Source organism: Alligator sinensis, unplaced genomic scaffold, assembly GCF_000455745.1.
Source record: "Alligator sinensis unplaced genomic scaffold, ASM45574v1 scaffold536_1, whole genome shotgun sequence".
Taxonomy (NCBI): domain Eukaryota; kingdom Metazoa; phylum Chordata; order Crocodylia; family Alligatoridae; genus Alligator; species Alligator sinensis.
Window position 1 is genome coordinate 115,434 of NW_005842951.1, and position 26,770 is coordinate 142,203.

The window sequence follows — 26,770 nt, forward strand, 5'->3', positions numbered from 1 at the left end:
TTTGAGGGACTAATGGTAACTGTTAAGAATTTTGCTGGTTCTCTGAGGCTAGAGAGCAAACACTTTTAATATACAATGCAAAAACAAAAGAAACAGATCTTTCTGGTGTGCAACTTTTAATATATTATTATCAGTTCTTCTAAGACTGCCAGCATGAAGTTGTAGAATATAGATTGTCTTCTGATATTTTTTAGCTTAAGTCAAAATTAAAGATAGTACTTAAAATATTATGGGCTAACTCCTATTTTAGCAACTGGCTATTTCGGCCAGAGTTCGATTTCACTTCACATACTAATATGGCCATACAACTATGTCTGCTGGGTGTGTGTAAGTCAGAACAGTCTGTCTAGCAAAAACCCCCACGACTAGCAGCTGTTAGTTAAAGAAGGAGGAAGAGGGCTCTTGCATATTGTAGGTACAGTAACTGAAGGGCTATAAAATTTACCTAGGAAGTGGGAGATCTGAGTTCTAGGACTTGCTCATTAAGAAGGTGGGTGTTTGAACGCATGTCTGACTGAATTCCCAGTACAATGCTCTAATTAACAAGCCACAGGTGTCTATCTGGGTGTCTTTCCAGGATCCCTTTTGAAGATGGCTCCTTTGGGATGCCTAGGTTCACCCAGGAGGCCAGGCTAGATGGGGTTTGGCTGCATGAAACAGCTCCTGCTCTAGGAAGGAACAGGCCCTGGGTTCTGCTCTGAACTCTTGTTCCCAATACAGCAGAAACTTTCCTACTATTCTCTATTCATTTTATCCAGTAAATATTAAATACCAGACACATATGGACTTGTGTTCTGTGTACAGGCATGCAGTGCTAAAACATGGGAGGATCCTTCCCATAACTTATGCTTAGATATGCCTGAAAACCCTTCAGAGGGAGATCCTCAGTTACACAGGAGATTATGATCTCTGTTTTTTACAACAGGAAATGTTAACTTATGCTAGGGTGTGTCCCTCTGCTCAGAATCCTACTTCAGATACTTGAAGGCTGTCATAAAGAAGAGGGAGAACACCTTTTCTCTCTTGCTGCCAGGGGTAGGACATGGACCAATGGCTTGACGTTGCTGTTTGAAGAAAGCTTCATCCAGCACATCCTCCCGGTCTGGTGGTCTATAGGATATACCCACCATGACATCACCCTTGTTGTTCTCTCCTCTGACTCTAACCCAGAGACTTTTAACAGGCCTATCTCCAGTTTCATACTGGAGCTCTGAGCAATCATACAGCTCTTTTACATTAACTGCAACTCCTCCTCCTCTTCTCCCCTGCCTGTCCTTCCTGAACAGTTTGTACCCATCCATGAAGCTCCCACCAAGTCTCTGTTATTCCAATCACATCATAGTTCTGGGATTGTGCAGGGACTTCCAGTTCTTCTTGCTTGTTTCTCAGGCTCTGTGCATTTTTGTACAGATACCACCACCACCCCTTACTTCCTCTTGGTGGCAGTGATCTCAATCCTTCCTACTTGGTGATGCCTGACCTGGCCTCTTCCACCAATGGAATCTGTTCCTCCTCTGTTGCTATGGTTCCATATGTGTTCTCCAGGCAAACCACTGCACATGGAGTTGAAGACTTCTGCTTGCTTCCAGAGGTCACAGGATTCCACCTTCCTGGGAGTCCATGTCCTCTTCCTTCTCTAGCGCTGTCTCTGGCAGTCCTTCCTCCACAGTTCTAGAGGTTTCCTCCAGCATCAAAATGATGAAGTCCTCATTGAGGAGGATACTTTGGAGCCTTGCCAGCAACTTCCTTAGCTCTCTTCCCTGCTTCTTGAAGGACACCACCAAGAAGCACTGCTCACATCGTAGGCACAGCCCCACCTGGCTATCCCTGGGAGGAACCTACAAGTTGTAGTCTCCACAGCACCAAACAAAGACCTGGGTGGAAGCCTCCATAGTGAACACTCCTACCTGGACAGACACCTCACAGGTGCAAGGAAAGGAAGAGCTGGAAGTGGAAGTGGCTCTGGCATTATGATGTCCTCCAGCCATTTCTCTGGGTCTCTTAATCTGCTGCCTCTTTCTTCCTGCCCCTCTTTCCAAGCTGACCTTCCCTAGCAAGCTCCTCTGTAAGCTGGCCTGTTTGCTGCTCCTTGGTCCTGAAAGGCCTGGGGTTCCAACTGGCCAGGCCCTGTGTGGCCAAAGGTCCCAGGGAGGGCCATGCCCAAGAGGGAAAAGAGTGCAGGGAGCTTAGCAGCCCAGAATGAGGGTGGAGTAGGTTGCCTAATAGGAAGGGATCTAGTTGGGGTCCAGGTTAGAGTGTTTTGGGGCCCAGTGTGGGGCCGGAGTCATTAAGAACTAGGATGCCATCTGCGAGGTGTGGGACAGAGTGTAGGGGAGGTTCGGAGCTGAAGATAGTGCCCCCTGGCATCGGGGCATGTAATGGGTAGTTTCCTACATTAACCATCAGTTATGAGAACAGCAGAGTCATAGCAGGCGAGACTGGACGGACTGCCCCATAGAGAAGGTGGGCGGGCTGACATGAGACTTGGCCCAGAGCGTGCCCCCTGTCACACTTATCCAAAATGGCTTCAGGAAATTTTAACTTACTTAGCAGTAGCATCTTGAAAATGAAACACTGCTCCTTTATCAGTTAGTAACGTTTAGATAGTTTTTGATGAATGAATTATAAAAGGTGTGTATGGCAAAGTATAAGAAGAGACCGAGAAATTTTCTTGGTCTTAACATGTACCTTATCCACAATGTTCAGTATCAGTCTTTGTCATAGGAAGAATGTACTGGAATATCAGAGAGAAAAAATCACTCTGAACTGGCAAAAAGCTTATGGGGTTTTTTTCATTATAACTACTATCTCATTTAATTTTTTATGACTCTTAGAAAAAAAGTTGCTCTCCACTTTCTTTTTTAAATTCTGTAATTTAGTAAGCATATGTTTGGTAGGATATGTGATTTGAAAACTAAGTGAGAAAATTGTGGGTTAAGAGATTATGAATAATAAGAGAAATATCAATAGGAAAACATATGGTGGCACAATTAAAAGAAATAATGAAAAGATAACGAAAATACTCCTAAAATATAAATAAATCTCTGAACAAAGATGAGATTCAAGTATATAAATGGCAGAAGGAGACATAGTAGACTTTCTCTTCCTTTTTACATATTATCCTTGGTTAATTAGTTTTAGGAATATAATAATAAAGTTAAGTATGATCTCAAAAAAGGTAGGAAGTGTCATATTCCTATAACCATCAGTTTATGGGGATAGTGGTCAAACAGTGGTTTGAATGTCAGTAATAATTTGCATACAAAACCAGTTCAGCTCCAACAACAGTATTAGGAAGCAGGAAAGAGTTGGTCAACAGAGTATTTTTTCCATGAAAAAATATTTCATCAAATCATGGTATTTTGGGGAGAATATATTTTTCAGTGGGGTTTTTTTTTTAGTTTTTGCTTAATTTTGGGAATATCAGAACATTCAATTTCAGCATATGTTTTGGTTTGTTTCAGTCTTTTAAATATTCATTATTCTATTACAGTGATTATAATTATAAATGCTCTGATATCTAAATGAAATGTTTTGAATGTTACACATTGACTTTTTTGGAATATTTATTATGCAGGAAATTAAAAAGTATTGGCTGCTTGTTGTAATTCACAATGAAAACAAATTTCAAAATGTCAGAATTAATTACAGAAAGGAAATTTTAGATTCTGACTAGTCCTCCTGGCCATTAATTTTTTTAAAGATACAATTTGATCAATTTTCTTCATATACTTATGTTTCTATATGATATTATACCCGATGCTTGAATTAATTATATTAATGGGTAGTGCCAATATAGAGCATGCAGTAACAAATAATTGTTTCATGTGAGTCGTACCTTTACCATTAATAAATATTTTAAGATAGTTTTTCACCTATGATGGTAAAGCCTTTGAAAGCATAGTAGGATTAGCCATGTTCTGCAAATATTTTTCTAATTAAAGCTAGAAAAAAAACTATGAATAATTTTACTCATGAAAATGATGGATTAAGTCATTGATCATATTTCAAACACCATATGCATAAGAGATCATGGTTCCAGTCACCCTATAATGACTGGAAATGGTTACTAAGAGGTGATGACATTGCATGTATGAGTCTTGGGCTACTTTGTGTTGGGTTATCATCAAGGGCTTTTGAAATCAAAAGCAAACTTGCTGAAGGCACATTGGTATAAATGAGTTTCTGTGCAGTCCTGTGTTCCAAAAAACAATAGAAATAATGCATGTGAGATGATATAAGACTGAGAGGGGATCTGGTGGCTGTCTATAAACTCACCAGGGGGGACCAGCGGAAAATAGGTGAGGCTCTGTTTCCCTGGGCACCACCTGGGATAACAAGGAATAACAGCCACAAATTGATTGAGAGCAGGTTCAGGCTTGATATCAGGAGGCATTACTTTACAGTTCGGGCTGCCAGGCTCTGGAATGGGCTCCCAAGGGAGGTGGTGCACGCCCCTAACCTTGGCGGTCTTCAAGAGGAGGTTGGATAGATATCTGATTGGATTATTATGATCCCAGCACTTGTTCCTACCCATGGCAGGGGGTTGGACTTGATGATCTGTTCAGGTCCCTTCTGACCCTAGAAACTATGAAACTATGATATTAATTCATCCTTATCTAAGCCTGAACAGCAATATTAATATTCTCCTTGTGTTACAAACAAGTGTGTATTGCTCTCTCTCAAGTTAGTGGAAATCAGAAGTTTTGTTCTCTACCACAGCTCGAATACATGTACATCTTGTCTAATTCATTGCTTCTTGACATTATGGTGAATAGAAAACCAACAGGCAGGCAATCTGTAGCCACCCCTTCAGTTACAGCAGCACAACCTATTACTGATTTCCAGATAATGGCGTTTTCTTATCAGATGTAAACACTAATTGGCCTATAGGTGGTGACATACCTGTACCTACTTGCATGCTCTCCTTACTCCTCTACCCCCAGATACGTTACACACCCTGTTTTCAGAAGGCTGAATAAAGAAGAAAAGATTTCTCTTGCCAGCAGTGAAAGAAAGCAGCTGCAGTAGGAGGGGAAGGTGGGAGGATGGGGCAACAACCTGTGGTTGCTGTATTAACCCCCTAGCTGCTGGCTGGCTGTGGACAATTCCTCTCTCACCCAGCACAAGTTTACTTTTACTTTTCTTCATCTAGACACTCCTATTGCAAATGCTGCTATTGACTCAGCATCAGTGTCTGCTGGGCAGAAGTTTGAGGATGTTTCAGGGCTCAACATTTCCTCATTTAACACATGCATCACAATTTTCAGCAACAGATTTTCCAGGAAAAAAAGGGTGCGCAGTATGCAAGAAAATACAATATTAGAGTTTATTCATATTTGGTTTCAATTGAATTATGGGCTTGGTATGAAGCAAAAGGCAGATCCTTGCTTTTCAAATCTGCTATGTTATCATCTGAAAAAATACAAAAGGCTAATGTTTGACATGCCTCTACAAAAACATCTCCTAAAATATTGGCATGGGCTTTTGAACCAGCCCTTGACTCCTGCTTTGCACCTCCTCTAGACCTCTTTGTTGACCTAAGGGCCGCGTCCAGATGAGCTCAGCCATGCAGTGTGTGGCAATGCAAACATGTCTGCAGCACTATTGTACCATACATTCAGTTGTTCTCTGTGCTGCAAGAGAGCAGCACAGATGGTTTTTTTGACCCCTGACATTTCAAAATTTGTTTTCGTTGTGAATTACAACTACCAGACAATTCTTTTTAATTTCCTACAAAATAAAAATTCCAAAAAAGTCATTGTGTAACATTCAAAACATTTCATTTATATATCAGAACATTTATAGTTATAATCTGTGGAGAAAAAAAGCAGAGCAGCGCATGCACAGACAGTGTGCACCACTCAAAAGCAGAGCTGGGCCATCTGGAGCCATGCTACGGCTGCCACCCAGGCTCTGTGTGGTAGAATCCCTGCTGCTGCAGCCCCAGGAGGCCCCTAGGACCCAGGTAAAGCTTTTGGGGCCAGCCCAGTGCTGGCCCCAGCCTCGCCTAGCACCCCTGGGGGACTTGCCACATGCCAGAATGGGTGTGGCACAGGTGTTCCCCTGGGGACAAGTAGATCTTGGAGTTGTTTCCCCAGAAAACAAGCAACAATTACAGCTCTTTGAGCAACGCTGTGGAGGGCTAGAATCTGTTTCCCAGGAATTCCGGTCCTGAAATGGTGATCCTCTCCATCATTACTCATTATGAATGGTATAATTGACTCTCACTTACTTTGTGGTCAGAAGGAACAAAACAATATTAATCTGTAAACTGATCTGCAATTATATCATAATTAACACACAGGAGACTAGTACAAGATTCATAGATGTTAGGGTTGGAAGGGACCTCAATAGATCATCGAGTCCGACCCCCTGCATAAGCAGGAAAGAGGGCTGGGTCTAGATGACCCCAGCTAGATACTCATCAGCTAGATACTCACCTCCCTTGGGAGCCTGTTCCAGATAATACTCATGGGTTAGGTAGAAACCAGTCTAATATCTCTCAATGGCTAGCATGCACAATCATGAAACAGGCTGGCTGGGTCAAAAATCTTTCCCAGGGATGTGGAACAGAACCAGGATGTGATCTTACAAGTCTACAAATGTTGGAATAAATTGTCATCAAATCTGTTTGCATGAACCAGAAATGCCAAACATCCCTGACTCCACAGTTAAAGATGAGATCTGGTCTACCAGTCTCTTTGCTATTCCTTAGGGCAATGGTTTCTTCATTGATGGACCCCTACAAAATTTTGGATAGAGGTGCGGACACCTTTGAATTTTAAGTATATGCATTCACATACTTTTGATTAATCACAGTCATCTTTTGCAGACCCCTTAGATATAGTCTGTGGACCCCCAGGGGTCTGCAGACCAAAGGTTGAAAACCACTGCCTTAGGGAGTTTCCTTTAGTGTACCTTTTTCCCTTTTCATTTGCCACTTGATACTTGAAGAGGCTCAAGGAAAACATAACCGTTCTGATTCTGATCCCAACTGAATGATGCCTGCCAGTTTTGGTTTTTTGAAACATGGGCAGTACCCTCTTTCCAGTGTCCTGAATCAAGGTCAAATGTATCACGTGTTCCCAGGGGAAAAAACGTAACAATTGTCTACACTACTATAATAGTTGTTTTTAGCCCTAAGGAGTCTGAGGGTAGATGAGACATTTACTGCGGCATAGACTAATTAGCTCCACAGTAAACACCTCACATGTACCTCTAACGGACCGCAGAAAACTAATCAACTCTGCAATAGGGTAGTACGTGTAAATACAAGTACTTGTATATAGAAGTACTACCCTGCTGCAGAGAATTTTTCTCTGCAGCAACACATATGTAGACGCTGACATGACCGGCTGGGGCACCAGGGTGTTTCAGAGTAGGGCTGCCTGCTGGGGCATGCTCATGTCCCAGCCAGCCCCTCTGCAACACGTTGAGCAGGTCAGAGCAGTCCTGGGCTGGTACGCTGACCCCCTGGTCCCCGTGCCAGCTGAGACTGCTCCGACCAGGCCTAACCTGCTGTGGTCCCAGGTTCACATTCAAGCGCACTATGAAATGGTAAACTCCAGCACGATATGTGCCAGAATTTATTACTGCATACTAATAGCATGTGTAGATGTGCCTGTATGAGCAACACCTATGCCCTTCCCACAGGCACTTTTCAAACAAACTTTAGTTAAAGCACCCCCACCACCATTTTGAAGCGCAGGATACTGAGTACACAAGATGCTGTGGGTGCTTTAATTAGACTGAATCCTGAGAGCCTCTCAATTAAAGTGCTCCCCCACCCCTGCCCTGGAGCACATGTAAAGACACCCAGAGAGGCAAGTCTGAAGCAGCCTCAGTGGCTGCTTGTGGCTGCAGTTATAAATGAGTGGACAGTGACAATAATGTGGTGTGATCAGGTCACTGAATATCAGCTCCCAGTACTGAAACAATGTGGACAGGCCCTTACAGGCCTAGCTTGGGAAAGTCTTTTAAGCATGTGCAAGCTCATCAAACAGGTTAGTCTGAAACCTAGGAAGGTTGCTACAGATTGAGAATTGTTTCCAGCTTCCACCACCTAGCAACTGGAGTATTTCTATGAGGGTGGTTGAGAAATGAGCTGTCTTCATTGAGAGGGATGGCAGGTATTCGCTGTTAGGGCTGGTTAGGGCTCAACAGTTCCTTACCAAGTCCCACCTCATAGTCGTTCTGGCCATTTGTAGACATGCTCACCCTTTTCTAAACAGTGTTAACTGATTCACACCACATAGTTTGAATCAAATTTCAATTCAAATTAAGGGTTAATCTATGGTCATTGATCACCAGGGAGGTTTTTGTACATTTCTGCACTTCAAGGCTACAAAACCTTGCTCACTTGCTACACCGGGTGGTGGGCCCAAGCAAAAGCAAGCCCCAGATACCCGCCGCATATACATGTTAATTAAAACTGTTTAAATTGCCTAATTAGGGCTGCCCTCATCTGCATTAATTTTAATCCGCATTCAATAAGGTTAACTAATTTTAATTTGGACTACAAATGGCCATGTGTATATAGTGATGGCTGTAGTCCAGATTAAACATGGAAAAATGTAGCATCTATAAATGGCTTCTGTTAAGGGAAGAGACCACAAAGCACAATGATTGCCTGTGCCTCTTTTTGCTGACTTGGAGGCCAGATTCATTTTTTCCTTGGTTACGCATTCTTTCTTTTAGTCCTAATTTATTTCTCTTTTAGATCTCTCTTTGATACTAACCTTTTTGATTTGAAAGGTACCAATCTTCTAACTGTGGGAACACTGCCCCACTATTCTACAGTGATAAAGTATCTGCCTGTACAGTTCACCTCACATCTGCATTCTCTAGATGCAACTTAGGTAATTAAACATGCTATTCATCTAGAACAGGGGTTGTTAAAATATACTTGAGAGATCAAAAGAAGAGGACCACTTCTCTCTATAGAGGAGGGCAAAAAACCCCCACATGGTCAGCCAACACCAATCTAACTATAGAGTAAAATTCCTTCCTGATCCCAAATGTGGCGATTGGTCTGACAGTGACCAAAAGGGAAGGCCCTCTAACCAGGAACCTCTTGGTTTTTAGTTCCAGCAGCAGCAGCATCATACCCCTGTCAAAATCGTCAGCTTCTGAGAGGCAGGTAAAAAAAGCCCTGGAGGAACAGAAAGGGGAAACATTATTTTGTGGCCTCACGTGGCAACCAACAAAGCACAGAAGCATGGAAAAAAAAAAACACCCTCCACTCTGATCTGGAAGCTAAGTACAACAAGCAACTCCACATGTCACCCTCATCACTGGAGAGCCAGAATTCCATATCATCATCCCTCCTCTCCATAGACATATCCTAGCCCCTATACACTTCTTTCATAGCTAAACCATTTGTGGAACTCTGTTTCATTCCCCTGTTGCTGAGCGCTGTCCTGGTCGATATCCACCTGCTCAGAACTGCAGTGCTCTTATCATGTGTTGGGATCTCTTTACAGGCACAGCCACATCTCGAACATCCCTGACAAATGCCTATTCGACATCTTCTTAAAGAGCTCCAATGAAGAAGATTTCACAACTGCCATAGGCAGCCTTTTCTACTGCCTCACTATTCTAACAGGGAAGAAAGTTTTCCTGGTATCCAATCTAAACCTGCTTTGCTGAAATTCAAGGCATTGCTATGCATCCTATTCTCTGCATCAGTGGAGAAAAGGTGTTCTCCCTCTTTTTTATGGCAGGCCTTTAGATATTTGAAGATTGCTATCATATCCCCTCTTAAGCACCTTTCTGCAAGCTGAACATGCCTGTTTCTTTCAGCCTCTCGTCATATGGCTTGCCTTCCTTTAGTTTTAGTTGCCTACCTCTGGACCCTCTCTAACTTCTCCATGTCCTTTTAAAGAAGTGGAGCCCAGAACTGCACACACACAACTCTAGATGAGATCTAACCAGTCCCAAGTAGAGGCACTGTTACTTTCTATGTCTTCCACCTAATGCTTCCATTGATGGAGCTTAAATCTGCACTGGCTTTTTTGTAGCTATATCACACTGCAGACTTGTATTGAGTCTGTGATACACCAAGACTCCTTGATTCTTCGCCACGGTACTGCCATACAGTCAGTTGTCACCCAGTTTGTATTTGTTTTGGATTATTCCATCTGCGGTGTAACACCTTGCATTTGTGAGCATTGAACCTCATCCTTGGCTCTAGCTCAGCTTTCCATTCTGTCAAGGTCTTGCTGAGTTGTGCTCCCCTCCTCCAGTGTGTTTGCAGTCCTTCCAAATTTCATGTTGTTTGCGGATTTACTCAAGAATTTTTCTATTCCAGCATCCAAATCAATAATAAACATGTTCATGAGTACTGGGCCCAAGACAGACCCCCATGGACCTGTGGGACTCCACTGAAAATCTCCTGACACTCCAACTTGGATCAATTTACAATTATCGTTTGTTTTCCAGTTGTCTGTCCATCTCATAAGTTAGCTGGCTGGCAGCGGATATTAAGAACAGAGAAGAAATTGGGGAAAGAGGGAAAGACTGGGACTTGCTGATCAAGGAGACCAGGATTATGAATCAGTGGCAGGGGAAAGGGAGTTGGAAACACACATCTGGTCTTTTGTGTGCGGATAATACTTGGATTAGCTAAGTACAGAGACAGGGACTAAGTGCTAGAAAGAGCACAGGGGAGATTCAGATTGGATGAGAAGCCTTGGGAGACTGGTACTGGAGGATAAAGACAGTTCGAATGTGTAGTAGTAAGATGGAAAAAATAGGACTGGCTTGGGAGGCATGGGAGAAGGGAACTTGCCCACTGCTACTGATGTCTCTGGCTGAGACTGGCTCTATGAGCAGGGAACAGGAGCAGCTCTGGAGCCCCTCCCTGCCCCCCAGGGCAGCTGGCGACAGTGGCAGCAGTGGGGAGGGGAGGGGACATGCTGCTGTACACAGAGGAGAGTGAGGAGGGAAGATTGTTACCTGACTGAGAGACTTTAAAAAAAAAAAAAGAGCCTGGCTTCTGTTCCTGCAGCACTGGTCAGTGCTTCCACACCCCTCCCCCCTTTACAAAATCCTGGATCTGCCCTTTTATAATGCTTTACCTTCAAAAGAATACTAAGATTATTTACAAACAATATACTATATATCCTCCACCACTGGAAACTGCACACATGCCTTCAGGGACACTTAAAGGTATACATTGAAAAGAATGAGCAAGGCAGTTTTAGAAAGTATTACAAGAGGTCTGCATTGTCTTCTGGTGGGGGGGTGGTGCTTGGCCTATTTTAGGCTCCTAATATTTTATTGTAACTGGTTTTTATAAACAAATGTAATTAGATAACATCCTTAAAAGAACACAATTGTTGCCTCCTAAAAAATTGCTGTCATACAGGAAAAATAGACAAAGATAAACGTGAATTAGTGCTAGAAGATTAATGATAGTGAAAACTGCTATGATGTCTTACCTTTGAAAGTTGAAGTTGGAGCTGTGGTTGTTGAAAACTGCTGTGACAGGTATTTAATATAAAATGTTGACAGTTTGACCTGTTAATTCTTGCTGCTAAACTTTTGGTGATTAGAATTATTTGTAAAAAGGCTGATAGTGTTTGAAGATATAATGTTAAATGGGAAATTTTTAAAAAGAGGTCAGAAAATATGTGTACTTACTACAGATGTGAAAGCTGGAGATTTGGTAGTGAATGGATTGAAGATTTCTTCGTATTGTCAGGTACTAGTAATGCTTCTATTTTATCCTTTATTTAGCTCTGCTTTCAGGCATGAAAAAATAGGCCTGGTTTGAAGGGAAAAAAACTATTAAGATCAGATCCTGCCTTACTACTGCTGATTCACTGTGTGACTTTGGAATAATTCTAATAATGATTTCTTCTCTGTTCTCCTTCTCTAAAAGTGAAATATTACTGTTTAGTAGAGCTGTATGAATGTTTTGGCTCTTGGGCTCAGTTGAAAAATATTGTTTCAGGCTAAATTAAATACTGTGATCAAAGTTAAAAGTTTGTGTCCCTTTTTTATTTTCCAAATTAAATTGAAGAAAGTTTACTAAAACTTTCATCTTGAAACAAAAACTCAAAACATTTAAAGAATAGCAAAATAAAATGTTCCAGTTCTTCAAATTTTCTTTAGGTTTTTGAAAGTTTTTTTTTAACACATTTCAGTACAAATATTTAGTAATTTTAGTCACCCTAATTACAACCAGTGAAGCCTCCAGCTTAGAGAACTGGGCTATAGACAACAAACTGAAGTTAACAAAGAGTAAATGTAAGACGGTACGCACTGGAAAGAAAAACAAAATGCACTAACACAGCATGGGGGATAATAGCAAGGCAGTAGCACTACCAAGAAGGATCTAGCAGTTATAATGGATCACAAGCTCAACAGGAGTCAGAAATGTGATGCTGTTACAGAAAAAAAGCAAATGCAATTTTGGGCTACATTAGAAGAAGTATTACATGGGAGACTCGGGAGGTAATAGTACCATTCTATTAGGTGCTGGATAGACCTCAGCTGGAATATTGTGTGCAGTGCTGGACTCTTCATTTTAAGAAAATAGAGACACTGGAAAAAATCCGGAGGCAAGCGACAAAGATGATAGAGAGATTGGAATGCAAGGCATAGTAGGAAGGACTGAGAGAACTAAGTATGTTTAGAGAAGAGAAGATTAAGGGAGAACTTGATAGCAGTTTTCAAATATTTGACAGGCTGCCATAAAGAAGAGGGCGAAACACTGTTCTTTCTTTCCCTGGAAATCAGGACACAAGGGCAATGGGCAATAGATTCAGAAAAGCAGATTTAGATTAAAACTCAGAAAAAACCTTCCTAATGGCAAGAACAGTAGGACAGTGGAACAAACTGCCTAAGTTGTGGAATATCCTTCACTGGAGGTTTTCAAGAGGGGGCTTGATAGGCCTCTGTCTGGCATGTTTAGGAACAGTGTATCCTGCTTCTGTACAAGATGTTGAACCAGATGACCCTTGAAGTCCCTTTCAAGTCTATGATTCCCTGATTTTAGCTCTTTGGCTGTGGAAGGTCAAGTGCTACCAAATAAGGTGGTCTATGTAAGAGGTGGTTTCAGCAGAAAGGATTAGAAGATACAGAGGCTTTTGTCCTCTGAACACTCTCACAGGAGAGTGTGCAGAGGACAGGAGAGCACAGAGGAATCCATTAATGGAGAGAGACTTTACATTTGAATCAATAAATACAGAACAGATTGAAGACTTCTAGAATCTTGAGCTACACTCGCACAATATTAGCAAACAAAGTGTTTAATTCTATGCTTTGCTAATAATTATACATATTTCTTCATCAAAGGATATTCATGTTCTAAACTAGTTCACAAAAATGTGCTATTGTCTTATGAACAAAGTTGCTTCGTAATTAGGGACCTACTGAATTCCCAATTGTGTGATTTATATGGAAAATGTGAAATCAGGCAGGCGCTATAAAAAATGGCAGGCTTCATGATAAATGGTTGGCTCTGTAATTTTGGTGGGCTCACTGAAAAACAAAATAAAACAACTTACCTGTAAGCAGAGAAAAGGGCAGGAAGTGCTGCAGTCCTTAGGCACAGGGGGAGCAAATCAGGCTGAGCCTGTGATATAAGCTCAGTCTAAGAGGCAGTCCGGGGCCAGTCAGGAAAGTGAGAGAGGCTTTTGGAACTGGGTTTTAAAGCAGCCACAGGCATGCTGGTACAGCGTGCTGCAGCTTGAGGAGGATTATTCAGCATTTACACTGAGAAGAAATCCTCCAAAACAACCAAATATGTTTCTGTGCTGGACCATGTAAGGCAGTATCCTGCAGGGACCTTGCACACAGATGGAGGCAGTCTGTTCTATACTGCCTGCAATGTGACTTGGGATGTGTCGAGGAAAATCAGTACAGATCAACGCTTAGAGTCTGAGGCACATGTGAAGCAGAAGGCTGCTGCAGAGGCTGATGGTCAGAGCAAGAAACAAGTGACCACATCCTCACTCTTTTAAAGGACCACAGAAAGCAGCTTGGCAAGGCAAGTGGTGGCATTTTCCCTTGTGGAGGCTTTCACAGTGGCGAACATCCTGCTGGAGAAACTTGATCACCCCAATTTGAGGGACTACCTGAAACGAAACATGCCAAATGCTGTCAGTTTTCCATTTGCAAACAAGTTTTGCCAAGAATATCTCCCTATAGCGATTGCTTTGCATGTAGTCCACAAAGTCTGCATTGGCAGAGTTTGAATCCTTCTCCATTGTGACTGATGAAGTCTCTGACCCTCAAGAGAACTAGGTGCTGCACATTTTATTTGTACCTGGGAGCTGGACAGACTGGGACCAACCACTTTTTCGAATACAGCCCGTTCACCTCATATCTGTCAATTTTTCTACCATGTCTAAAGCCATAGAGAAGGTAATTGTCAACTCTGGCTTAGAATTCAACTGTCTGGCAATGCCTCATACATGTGCAAGGCTTTCTCCGACATGCTCCATGGAACGATGCCCAACGCAGTTCATGTCACCCGCAACGTGTACATTCTGTCTTTAGTAAGTGACATCTGGCACATGCAATCCCCAGTGTGGATAGCCTAGTGTCCTTCAAGAAAGCATTCAAGCACTGTTCTGGCCGTAAGGTCTGGTACAGGGAGTCTGTCACCAGTCAAAGTGGGGACTCGCATGGCACTGTGCCACTGCCACCAGAGCCTGTGCTCACAAGGTGGAATTTGTGGTTCAGTGCAGTCCGTTGCCACACCAAGTATATGCAGTGCTACCAGCAGTTTGTGAGCAAGGAGCTGGAAATCACGCTTAGCACACAGTGCATGTTCAGGCTTCACAATCTCTTAAGGCAAGGCAACCTTCAAGATCAAGTGACATTTGTGGCTGAAAATGCCACCAGAGAGCGGATCTGTTCCAGGCAACAGCTGTGAAGCTGAACTAGTACTACAGGTATGACTCGTCACTGCCACCACGGTTCAGACAACTGGCTGCCTCCTATCTATTGCTGTTCACATTTTGGACCCCAGCCAGGTGCCTGTTTTGAGTTGTGACCCTCAGCTACTGAAATCAATCTCTGGACAGTGGAAAGAGCATGGCAATGAGAGTGCTGCTTATATGAACTTTGTCAAAGAGTGCTGGATGCCTGTGCCTGTGTCTGCATTCTTGGACTCTGCCTGCGACCAATTTCCACATCTCTACACCCTGGGAAAATCCTGCTTTACCACTCCAGTGAATTCAGTGGATGCTGAGCATTCAGTAAACTTCTTTTTACAAGGTTCTTTCTAACTAATGCCAACTATACACACTTTAATAAAGTGTGTATAGTTGGTTTTAGTTACAATTCATGTTGTGTATAGCTTTAAATTCATAACACAATCAAGTTTAGAGTTTAATTAAATGTTTAGATTGCTTAACAACACATCAGTTAATGGCTTGTGCAGGGCCATAGAGAGAGAGGGCTTTGATAGGAGATTTCTGGGAGGGGTAAAAAGGAGGGCTTAGATGCAGTGAAAAGGATTAACTTAAATTCTAAGAAGAGAGCATGGAAGTAGAGTGAGAAACCTGGCAATGAGGCAAAGGCATGTGTGAGCAGAGGTAGTGGTGCTTAACACTATACATTACTTTATGGGTAGGGGTCTACCCAAATCAAGAGAGCAGATGGACAATTTCATGGGCTTGTCATGGAAGGGTCCCCCCATCCCTCTGGCCAATGGGCCCCAGCAGTCCTGCCCTTCACTGCAGATTGGGAGATGCCCCACAGCCATGGCATAATTACCCTGACTAAGCCTGCAGAATCCACTAATGGATGCATTGTTAGCAATCTAGGCATTCAGTTAAACTCTAAACTGAAATGTCTTACGATATTAAAGCTATACACAACATGAATTGTAATTAATACCATCACCATACTTTATTAATGATGTTGTAAAAAGGAGTTTAGCCATACTCAGTGCTAACCTTGAGAAAGGCAATTCATGCTAGCTGTTAAACACTAGCATGCAACATCCACTGACAGTTGTCATTGACTTCCTCTGTCTCTGCAGGGTGAACACTTGTCCTTACACTGAGATCTCACATTCAGACACTTGGAGATTGGACGGACATCTGGCAAGGGTCATCTGACCCCCAGCCCTCTTTCCTGCCTGGGGCAGGGGGTCGGACTCGATGATCTAATAGGTCTCTCCTGATCCTAACATCTGTGAAACTATTCAGTGTCCACTGAGTTGGTTGGGGTGGTGAGACAGTGTTTTCTTAGGGCAGACAGAGAAGAAAAATGGTCACAGAGTCCCAAAACACAGTCACAGGCATCCAGCATTCTTTGACAAAGTTCACATAAGCAGCACATTCCCTGTCATACTCCTTCGGCCATCCAGGGATTGATTTCAGTAGCTGAGGGTCACAACTCAACAGGCCCCCACTTGCGATCCAAAATGCAAACAGCACTGAGGAAGGGGGAAGCCAGTTGTCTTTTTTTTTTGCTGATGGGTTCTTGCAGGCATAAAAAAACCACAAAAAACCCCTGGCACTGTATTTTAACTTGGTGCATTCCCACAGTGAGCCCTGCACATGCCCAGAAGAGGGGGTGCATTATTTGCAGCATCCGTAAAGACTGGGTGCTTTAGTGGGGCTTTTATGGCACTTTTATCTAATAGGTGATTGAATCCTTTTTAGCTAAAAGTGCCAAAAAGCCCCACTGAAGTCACACATTGCTTCTTTTGGAAAAGCATGGGGTTTTTTTTTGCTTGTTTAACACCTGCAAGTGGCTCCGTGGGTGCTGAGCATCCACTAATTTTTTTGGTGGGTGCTTAAGCCCTGGATCACCCATGGAGTTAGCGCCTATGCTGGAGCTTGTGGCCAAATCAGTGCTTGAAGGCTTTGTTGAAGGAGGACACCAAGCTATGCTGTGTGTCCAGATGTCACTTATTAAAGACAGAATGTGCACGTTGCTGGTAACATGAACTGCGTTGGGCATTGTTCCATGGAGCAAGTCAGAGAAAGCCTTGCACATATATGTGGCATTGCCAGACAGGAAGGCTGAAATCTGGGTAAAATCTAAGCCAGAGCTGACAATTACCTTTGCTGTGGCTTGAGACACAGTAGAAAAATTGACAGATGTGAGGTGAACCAGCTCTGTTTGAAAAACAGGCAGGTCCTGGACTGTCCAGCTCCCAAGTACAAATAAAACCTGCAGCACCAAGTTCTCTTGAGGCTTCATGGGCCACAATAGTGGAGGATTTATACTCTGTCAATGCAGACTTTGTGGACTGTATATGCAAAGCAGTCACAGAAAAGGGATAATCTTGGTGAAGCTTGTTGGCACACAGAAAACTGCCAGCATTTAGCATGTTTTGGTTCAGATAGTCCCTTAACTTAGGGTGATCGAGTTTCTCCAGCAGGATGTTCGCCGCTGTGAAAGCCTCCACAAGGGAAGATGCTACTGCTTGCCTTGCCAAGCTGCTTTCCATGGTCCTTTCAAAGAGTAAGGACATGCTCACTTGTTTCTTGCTCTGACCTTCAGCCTTTGCAGCAGCCTTTTGCTTCATGTGTGCCTCAGACTGTAAGTGTCGATCTATACTGGTTTTCCTCACCACATTGCAGGCAGTACAGAACAGACTGCCTCCATCTGCATGCAAGGTCCCTACAGGATACTGCCTTACATGTTCCAGAGCTGAAATGTATTCGGCCCTCTTGGAGGATTTCTTCTCACTATTCATTCTGCCTAATCCTCCTCAAGCTACAGCATGCTGCAGCAGCGTGCCTCAGGCTGCTTAAAAGATGGCCCCAAAACCCTGTCGCTTCCCTGACTGGCTCCAGACTGACACCTGTACTGAGCCTACGTCACAGGCTCAGCCTCTCATTTGCTCCCTCTCCTGACTCTCTCCCCATCGTGCTCCAAGGCTAAAGGGCTTCCCACCCTTTTCTCTGCTTGCCGGTAGGTTGTTTTTTTCCCTTCTCTTTTTCACAGTGAGTCCACCAAAACCATGGAGCCTGCCATTTTTCACAGACAACACCTGATTTTGCTAGGTCCCTGTTTATGGGAAGTGGATAATATAGCAATGATCTGCTCCTATGTTTTTTTCTTCTTTATCCATTAACATTTTTATAAATATTGCCACTAAAGTACTGTTCTATAAACCAGATTTGTATGTTTTACGTTTTATCTGCAGTGGACATTTTAGTTATTTGAATTGTTGATAATTTGAAATATGATTGAGTCAAGGTCACTGCTAATTCCCAGTTTAACTCAAAACACTTGGTAAGATCTGAATAGGATTTAAAATGTCTAAGGAAATCTTTTTAGTGTTGAGGTTAGGTTAATTTTTTCAGTTTAACATGGCTGGCTGAAGCTTCAGAAAGTTTAACATACTAAATTATATGATGAACATTCTGTTGGGAAATTGAAATGCTGCAAAATGTTTGACTTATCTTAGAACAATTTGCTAAGTTAAGTTACTCTGTATGTTTATCAGAAAAGCACTTACTTTTTAGAAGATTCTGGACAGTCATTCACTCTCTTACTTGCTCAGTATTGTTACTCTTGGGCCAGAGAGAGCTGGGCGTCGCTGCCGTAGTATCCACATGCCTCTTATGGAAAGTCAGTAGCAATAACAAAATCCCTACCAGACTTCATGGACTGTCTTGCACATCTACGTAAGCTCAAAATTTCCCTTTTTGGTTTCTCTATTTTTGGTGAGAGCCACTAGGAGTTTGGAAATAGAATATATTATTCACATTTTAAGTGTCATTTATGGTAGAAAGGTTTTTTTTTTTAAGTAGATTTTGCAACATTTCCTTAAGTTCATGGCACTGTGAATTTGCATCATCTCATCTGGAGGCTACTTCCATAGTTTGTTCCTAACCATTGAGAATTCTTGTTGATCTTCATTATATCAGAGAAGTGCCCCTGTCATGGTGGTTCATAGATCAGATTTGGTCTTTGTGCATGGAATTTGTATTCTCAGTATTCTTTTTCACAGCTCCTCTGTTTGCATCTGTTGTCCCTGGGAGTCCAAGGTTATCTTCCATCCAAGTATTAGCAAGGCCCAGCACTGCCTGTCCTCTAAGATCAGATGAAATTAAATGCTATCAGTCCAATATGATCCTTTCTTGATTATTATTTATTTTTGGAAGATGCATCAAAGAAGTTTTAAATTTTCTTCTGAGGTTCATTGTTGTTCTAAGATCCTGTGGGGAATTGTTGCGTAAATTGGGCCAGCCAACTAAAAAGTGCTGTCTCTTGTGCATCTTTGTTCCATTCTTAAACATTGACATCTCAACTGTTGTGGATTGTGCGCTGAGGTGGACTTGAAAACAACCTAAGCTTGTGCTATTGGTGACTTTGGAGAGAGGGGCTGTGCACACACATTCACATGATCTGGCAGAATTAGCCTGGGTTTTGTTTTCCTTACCCAGAGATACCTGAACAGACATTCAAGTGCTGAGCCCCTGAAGAGCAGAGAGCTTGTAATGCTGATGCTGTGTAGCCTCTGTGCACACATCTCGGTGTACTGAAGTTTTTTTCAGTCTGCCTGAAGCCAAAATGGCAGCAGTGCAGAGGGCAGCCCTGGTTGACTGGGAGGCTGAAGGACTGCACTGTGGCTTCTCTCCAAAAAGAATGTGTAGAGATAGTCACTCTCCCAGTAGAAACTCTCCTGGGAGTGATTTAACCCTAGTTGTTGGGGGGGGGGGGGGAGGGAGCTTTCCTACCCAAAGTGGACACTTTTGCTGTAGGAAAAAAGTCCTGAACATCTCTATAATTGTGGTTTCTCCTGGGACAGCAGCAACTGTTTAAGGATTGAACATTTAAATTTACTGTATTCAACAAGGAAACAATTGGATAAGTGGAGCGACATATTCTAGGTGAGTTGTGTTGCTAAGGAGACAGATTGCTTCATTCTAAATTGGTTAAAGCCTTCCATTTTATTGTTTTCAGTACAAAATATTTGACAGTATATTATTCAAGCCTCGAGGTCTTAAAGCACTCAATAATGTAGTCAGACCAGTATGAGATGCCTCTCTTCACTACACCTGTCTCATTCTCTCCAAACTAACATCTCAGCCTTTCCCTCTGACATCTCCTCATGAACATCCAGCACAGAGCTCCAGTTAATGGGCGCAGCTACACAAGCCATTTACTGTGGAGTTAACTAATTAGCTCTGTAGTAAAACGTCACTGTCTATATATTCAGTGCCATTAGGGTGGAGTAAACTAATTAGCTCTGCTGTAGAACGGTACTGCCAGACACAAGTACTGTCCTACAGTGGAGTTGTTCATTTTTTTGGTAATAATATTTGTCTGTATACATAGAAGTTACACCTGTTACAATAAAATGCATCCTCGGAGTCCTCAGGCATTTCCCTATCCTGATTATTTTATTCCTTCGTCCCTGCCCCGATTATGAGATTTAAAATCTCAGTTACTTACTCCACCTCAGTGCATGTGTAGATGCTGATGGGCTGGCTGATTCATGAGGGTGCTTCAGTGAGTGTTGAGTGGGGTCTGTGCACTGTGATAAAACTCACCCTTCGATGTAGCATATTAAGTAGAATATCTGTTGTTCAGTGCCTGAAGGAATATCTGAATTTCTTCCAAGAATATTGTGTCTTTCTGAATACAGTTTCTAACATGTCATATACAGGCAACCCCTGCTTAGCACTCTTAATTGGTTCCAAAAAAAAATCAGTGTTAAGCGGAACCGCACTAAGCAAAACCCATTTCCCCATACAAATTAATGTAAATAAATATAATTGCTTCACTGCTTCTTGCCACCACTGCCCCTCCCCGCCCACCTGCTGCCCCATCGGCCCTGGCCCTGAGCCCCGTGTTCCTGCTGCCTGCCAGCTCTGGCCCCGTACACCAGCCCAGGCTCCGTGCTCCTGCCGCCCCACCCTGGGCCCTACTGGCCCTGGCCCCAGTCTCAGGCACCAGCGTGGGCCCCACGCTCTTGCCACCCTGCTGGCCCTGGCCCCAGGCCCCGCACTTCTGCTGCCTGCTGGCCCTGGCCCCAGGCACTGGCCTGGGCCCTGTGCTCCTGCAGCCCGGCTGGCCTTGGGTCCTGAGCCCCACACTTCTGCTGCCCATTGGCTCTGGCCCCAGGCACCAGCCTGGGCTCCACGCTCCAGCCACCCCACCCTGGGCCCCGCTAGCCCTGGCCCTAGGCACTGGCCTGGGCTCCACATTCATGCCTCTCACCTGCCCCGACTCACCAGCACTTTCGCCACCACTCCTCCCCACCCATCCACCACCGCGCCAGCACTGCATGCTGACCCAGGCCCTGGGCCCTGCCAGCCCAGGCCAGTGCCTGGGCTCTGTGCTTCTGCCACCCCACCCTGGGCGCCGCCGATCTTGACCCCGGGCAGCAGCCTGGGCTCTGTGCTCATGCACCCCTGCCTGCCCTTTGTCACCACCACTGCTGTCGCCACTCCTTCCCCCCCGCCTGCCGGCTATTCCAGCAACATGTGCCAGAGTGGACCCCGGGCTCCTGCTGCACCGCCCTGAGCCCCCGCCAGCTTCCACTCACTGCTCACTCGACAACAACACTGCTTCTCTCCACCCCCGTGCTCAGCGTTATAACAAAATGTGCTGAGCGCTAAGTGGAATCAGGTAGGTATTTTAAATGAATGCTATAGCAAAAGCGCGTTAAGGGGGGGTTGCCTGTCATGAAATCACTAGTTGAAGATTAGGAATTATTTGAAAATCACTTGAAAGATGTAAAATGCTTTAAACTGTACTCCCCAAGGCAAGGATCACGGGGCTCCTATACACATGCAGAGCGCCTGCTCCAATGCACTGGAAATCCAGCATGTCACAGCAGATTCAATTAATCGTGTCACATCTATCAGCGTCCTGATGCTGAAAAATGGTGGCAGGGTGCTTTGAACTAAAGCCTGTCAAACAAGCTTTAGTTCAAAGCAGCCCGCCGCCATTTTTTCAGTGCAGGCACGCTGATACACATGACGATCGGGTGCTTTTAATTAGCGTGGCTCGCTAATTAATGTGCCCCCCTCCATGCTTCCTGGAACACATGTAAAAATGCCCATAGTGCCTTCTGTGTTTCTAAACTGTCTGTTATGTAGTAGACACTCATAAGTAATAACAAATACTTCAGGGATTAAATTAGAGCTGGAGAGAAAGATTGTATTGGGAGATTCTCACTGATTTTATTTTTAAACTACCATGACTTGTAGAAAATAACATTAAGTAATAGATGTTATGGTGGGCCATCCCTAAACCTTGACATCGCATGTGGCAGTGGATGCTGTAGCAACTGCAGCTGTGTTGTCAAGGAAACAGCCTTGTGCTCAGCAGGCAAAACCAATAAGGATTAAGCACTGCTATATTCTAGCTAAGCCTCTGTGACCTTATCAGAGAGCAAAAAGATCTATCTGTTCTTCATTGCACAGGTGTCTCAGAAGAGAGGGAGGCATGCACAGGCACAAACACATACACACAGCATACCTGATTTAAATGTCAGACCTGGATTATTCAAACAAGTGAATTTACTTACTAGTTAGATGGATTAAGAGACACCATTTGTGTAAGTAAACACAGATATAAACTAGCATTAAATGTTGAAAAAGAAAACTATATAATTATGTTTTACCAAATGCTATATTGTTGGGTAATGGTTATAGAATTGATCTGATAAGCAACATAGAAATTCTTTATGACTTTGTGGTACTGTAGTGAAGTAGTTTCTTTTCGTAACTTTGTTTACAAGCTGAAAACTTGGAGAAGGAAGTGTAAATTGTGCAAAACCATATGAATCTGTTCATTTGCAATGGCAAGAAACATTGTGGACAGAAAAGTGAAACACAGGGGAGTTCATTACTACCATGGGATTTTCATTCTCCAGAATGAATTGGTGTGTCTGCGATACTGAAGTCAGCTCATGCACCAGTATGCACTCAGTTTTTCATTTCAGTATTTACAGATCTATATTTCTACTGAAAAGAATTAAAATTCCAAGAGAACCAATTCTAAGCAATATGAATGGGGACGGGATAAACATGAACATTTTTCTCTGCAGTGAGGTAGGGAGAGAGGTTTTGTAAAATGCTTCCAGGAGTTAAATATTGTTTCACTTTATCCTCACAGTGGGTTCCTTTTCTTTTCTCTAAAGCGCAAAAAAAAAAGTTTTAGAATGCTGAACAGTACAATTTTACTTGTGTTGATGTAGTTAATTATAATCTTCTGTTGTGCATAAGTATATGTCATATAATATTATAACTCAATGTTACACCAAAGATTACTACAGTTCTTTACGTATTAATCGTATGTGATAACCATTAAGCTGGAATCATTCATATTAGCCGTCTTACCCTTCTTATTGCAATCTCTTGTGTATTGTACAATGCCTCCTTCCTCAGCAGTCAACAGCAACATGTTACCCATAGAAAGGTAATGCCAAAGGTACTTTTATTGGCTAGATGATCCATTTACATTCCTCTCTTTCTGATATCATAAGTCTGATAGAGAATGGCAAGTGGTTGAAGCAATACATTGTGATGATAGGGCACTTTTAATCTGAACAATGCTTAATAAACTTTGCAAGCATATATAACTGACATTTTTTTCCCCTTTGGAAGCAAACTTATTTTCCTGGTGAATTTTAGCACATTCTGATGTTTCTGTTGTTGCATTTTTCCTATGGTTTGTTTTTGTGGTCAGTGGAATGCTTGCCTCTCGCGGTCTATTTTCATACACTGTTGTGTAAAAATAGCTTGTTTTATCATTCCCCTCCTATTCACTATACCTCATTGTGCTAAAATAAGAAGTTCACAAACTGCATTGCATAGTAGAAGCAATTGCAGGAAACTTAAAATTGAAGTTGCAATTTATGACTTAATTTCTAAATCTTTCCAGAAAACTGTATGAAACTTTAGAACCATAGGGAATGAGCCAAAGGTTAAAGTGGTTAGGGAGGTTTCAGAATAGTGTCCTAATAGGGCACTAATAACCCTCCTTAACCTCTTTAAAATATAGAAATAGAGATGTCAAAAGGTGAAAGCCTATCTAATGCTGAACCTGTTAAATCCGTAGTTTGGTTGGACTCCAAAAACTGTGGATTACCTCCTATGATAAAAGCCTGGCATTATCCATGGATATTTAGAACTGCAGGTGCTTTGGGATTTAAAATGAAAGGTTTAAGAAATGTGGCCACCTCCCCTATGTCTCCTTTTCCCTTTTTTCTTTCATCGCTCTCATTTGTAATTTTCAATTTATTTTTCTTGTTTTCACATTTCTTTTCTACCCATCATGAAATTTTTATCCTCTCTTGCTGTTCTTGCCATGGCCTCTGTAGGCTATTTCAGAAGCAATACTAACAGACAGACCTTGTAAGAGGCACCAGATGGATTTTCTCAAACTTCATCTCTTTCTTTGTTTTGTTTTTTACTCCTTTGTTGTATCTATGTTTTCTGTACCCTTTTTGCCCCTGTTTTCTATTCTCCTTTAAAATTGCATCTCTCTCTGGTTGCTTCCTTCCTTGGCTAGCCTTGAATTAACAACCTGATGTGGCTTTGACCTAGTACGTGTGAGTTTGGACAGGTAACAGGTACCTTTGGAGGAGGGGAGGGAGAGAAAATAAAATCTGCTCTCTTTCCCATTCTCTCAAATTGCTTTTTATCTGTGGGTCAGCTGTTAAATTCTAATTGGCCAAATTCAGAGCTGCATCCAAGCAGGTCCAATCTGTATTCATTTATGCCAGTTGAAGGCTAATGCTGCAAGCTGGACTCAGAGGATGCATCCAGACAAGCGTGCATGTGTGGTATGCTGTGCTGCAGGCCCATCTGCCAGGCTGCACACTGCACCTGCTGCACATGCAGGCATTTCTGTGCTGCTAATTTGCAGTGCAGTACGGGAGGGAATGGGTTGACACCAGGAGTTCCCAGTGTCAAAAAACCCTGCACCTAAAAAAATTGGGGCAGTGCACATGGTGGCAGTGCACACGGCCCAAAACCGGAGCCTGGCCAGCTGGAGCCACACTCCAACTTCTGGCCAGGCTCCCTACTGCGGGATTCCTGCAGCTGCAGCACCTGGAATCACCCAGGACCCCAGATAAGGATGGTGGGGCTAGCCCAGGTGCTGACCCCAGCTTCCCCTACCCCACCCAGGGTAACATGCTGCACCAAAGTGTGTACACAGGGGTTCCCCAGGGACAAGTAGCAATGGCACACATTGCTGCTGCTCTTTCCCAGGAAAACTCACATTTCTGCTCATGGGGACATGCTCAGATAGGTGTATAATTGGGTCTGATTTTCTTTGGTCTTTCACTTTATGGGGATATTTACAATTATGTAAAATTGTGGTAAAATTTACTAAATGAGAATGGAAATGTTTTGCATGCACTTCCTATAGCTCTAAATGACTACACAAGGAACAAAGCTACAGACAACTTGAAAAACAACCAGCAGGCTGGTTTAACAGTGTGTAAATTAAAATAGGCCTATCCTGATTTCAGCCTATACATCAACTCCTACACATGTAGGTTACATCACCTTAGATTCCCTTTTACTAATTCTATTGGCTGTGAAAGGAGTGTGTTTATAGGAGTCTTGTAATGCATTGCACAACAGCTCTCACGCTTTTCAGGTCTGTTTGCATGAATCGCACACAAATCTGCTCCACATTTTTGCTTTGCAAATTAACTTTAGAGCTGTATTTTAATTTACATATTTAAAACATGTTTTTCATGAGGTGATTTTGATAACTAGACTTTGCTTACTGAGCTGGGATTTAACTTTTTGACAAACAAAACCTGCAAAGTTCTGCACACTTTCTTAAGTCATGAAACTTGAAATTTTTGGTGCCTAGAACACTAGTAAACTGTATAAAAGTACTTGTTTACCAGTATAGTGTACCATAACTGGGCATGTTGCTTTGTTAACAATGTAGCAACATACCATCCCTCATCTCTTACATATGGATGGCTGCCCATGATGGTATTATCTGCAGACCAGATTTTTACAGATATTTAAATGCCTAAATGTTATTGTTACCACCATGATTTATGACAGTACAAAACCTCCACATAAGATAAGACTGCATCATGCTTTCTGCAAATCAAACAATGTCTTTCTGTCGTATAATCCATGGTCCTGTACATTGTTAGAGTATTTACACCTATATTTCACATATTCTTGAGCATACTTTTCTGTGCCTGTCTCTTAGTTTTGTTTGAACTTTTAGTATAAAAATATTACTATCCTTTACAATCCACCCATACCACTCTCACCTGCCCTGTGAAGTTGTTTGACATTCTCTAGCATTTTTCTCTGTGTGTATGTAGCTTTTATACAAATGTATATATTTTTGCAAACCTATCATTGACTAACACACTAAATTTAATCGCTTGGCTGTGGCACACAAACAAAGCTTGCAGTTATAAGTTACTATAAAAATGGTAGAGAGGACATCTTCCTGTGCGGGCCGGGAGCGACCTGAGCCCTCTTCGCGCTGCACGCGGGCTGCGGCCAGCAGCCCGGACACGCCAGTGCGGAGAGGGAAGGCCTTCGAGCTGGAATTAGGCACGGACGCGTAGCGGTAGTTTAAAAGATCGTTTACTTACACCGAGATGGCAGTGGTGTAGGCTGGAAAGCTTGATTAAGTTGCAGTTACAGACAGACACAACACAGACGGTCTCGTGGAGGTTGCTAGGCTCCACGGTGCAGAGCTCCGGATGCTCTGGGTGAACAGGCCACCAATGTAGAAATCGTAAATACGTCTTATATTAGTCGCGCTCGAAGACGGGAAGAGGTGGGCGGTGGATCAGGCCGCCACGCTCCTCTGGATCTCACACAGGGTTTCT